The sequence below is a fragment of the Cyprinodon variegatus genome, unplaced genomic scaffold, assembly GCF_000732505.1.
Source record: "Cyprinodon variegatus isolate N-32 unplaced genomic scaffold, C_variegatus-1.0 Scaffold1977, whole genome shotgun sequence".
Taxonomy (NCBI): Eukaryota; Metazoa; Chordata; class Actinopteri; order Cyprinodontiformes; family Cyprinodontidae; genus Cyprinodon; species Cyprinodon variegatus.
The window spans coordinates 50,931-52,695 of NW_015152430.1; the positions used below are offsets into that span (position 1 = coordinate 50,931).

General features: G+C 38.5%; 1 protein-coding gene across 4 annotated transcripts in view; it reads right to left on the reverse strand.

Moving 5' to 3' along the window:
• LOC107104961 overlaps positions 1-1,765 on the reverse strand; it is a 26,266-nt gene that overhangs the window by 18,987 nt on the left and 5,514 nt on the right. For 2 of the 4 annotated variants that reach the window (XM_015405074.1, XM_015405072.1), the window contains exon 1: positions 1,017-1,052. The exons of 1 other annotated variant lie outside the window; for it this stretch is intronic. The gene's annotated coding sequence lies outside the window, so the exon portion shown is untranslated. Of the gene's footprint in view, positions 1-1,016; positions 1,053-1,765 lie in introns of those variants that run through there. One more of the 4 variants, XM_015405071.1, reaches the window with a different exon arrangement.

Here is a 1,765-nt window from a genome sequence, read left to right on the forward strand (position 1 = left end):
TTTCTGTTTCACTTTGTCTAATTTCATTTAAAAAAAAAAACTTTTTTAAGGAGAAGTAATCGTTAGTTGGAGCCCTAATTTTTTCGTAACAATGCGAACACATTTCTTACAAAACACTGAACATTTGAGGTGGAGATAACAGATTAATTATACTAACATTCATGTGGAATCATTTGTGAGCTCCAGAAGAAATCACAGAATCCAGTTACTCACACTGAACAATAATAAACTCTCACCTGAAGGTTCGGACACTTCTCTCTCTACCTGTGCTGCAACATCACCACTCATTGTTTGAGTTCCCTAAATTCAGCTAAATCAAATAAAAATTGACATTTTTATTGTATATAAATAAAAAAGTTGCTCCATCATTTGTAATAACAATCATTTAGACACTACATTAAGCACTGAAAGGCCAGCTGCTTCACCTACAAGCTGCCCTGCATCATTATTACTGGATATCTGTCTTTCCTAGAATCAGATAATGTTACTGTTATAAAAGTGTGTTTTAATATTAGGGCATTAAATTAAACACAATAGTATCATCCTCTGAGCTCTGCTGCAGGATTTGTTGCAGCATCTTCCGCGGTGGGGATCTGCCTCTGTAGTTAGAAAGCAGCAAAGTAAAAACTATGCCCAATGCTGAAAGAGAGCCAGCCTACAGGTGTTCCTCAACACACTTTAACTGTCTGCTCGGTTTCTCTCACTCATGGTGTAAAAACTGCACTTTAACTGTCGATCTTCCTTCAATATTGTCATCAATAACCTTAATAAAGCAGTCTCTATCATTCTTTCTGCTACTGACTCATTATTTACATGCATACCAGATCCAAAGGCAGTTTCTTTTTGCTAATTTAAAAAGGAGATCTCCTGTTTTCAAGCAACATCATTGTTCTGAACGCTTTTTCTGGATTCCTTCGTATCGAAAACTATAACTTGGTACGGATAATCCCGCTGGCATAGTAATGAGTAACACACAAGAACAAATATCATTTTTAAATTGAATAGATCATACTCACGTTAAATATCTTTCCTATCGTTTGTCTCACTCATGCTCTTTAAATGTTGATCGTCTTCCTACAACATTGTACCCCTGATGTTAATAAGTCAGCCTTCTCTCTGCTCATGCTCAACGCGGTCTACCTAGACTGGATCCTTCGAAGACCTATAAATACGTGTCTAGCCTCGGTCTGTTCTCTAACTGCTATCTCCGCCCCTCATTCGGAGTAAAGTTGCTTAGCAACCGTGACAGCTCCCGCACAGGGCAAGAAAAATAATGGATACAAAACGACTAACCAGCGGCGTAGGAAGCTGGGGCGACGGGGGAGACATGTCCCCCCCAATATAAAAGCCAGGTGGATATGTCCACCCAAAAAGTTGTACCGCAAAATATTAGATTTTGACAATTTTATAACTAGCGTGCTTTTATTTTGAAGGCACAGCATAGCGTTACGTCACTGTACTCCCCCTCCCCTCTCTGAACTGCTGAGTGTTTGCTGACTGACTTTTTTTCTCAGAATTCTGACTTTAATCTCAGAATTCTGACCTTTTTCAGAAATCAGAAATCTTACTTTTTTCCCATACTATACTGAAATAAAATAAAAAAAATCAGTTAACTTTTTTTTTTTTTTCAGTGGCCCTTATCCTCTTCCGTACATCTGTGGCAAACAGATTTTTCCTTAAAGGAATAGTACACCCAAACCAGACGAAAGTGCGCATTCAGCGTCTGCTCTGCCGATAATGCAAGCGTAGAAGAAGAAATGTGCTG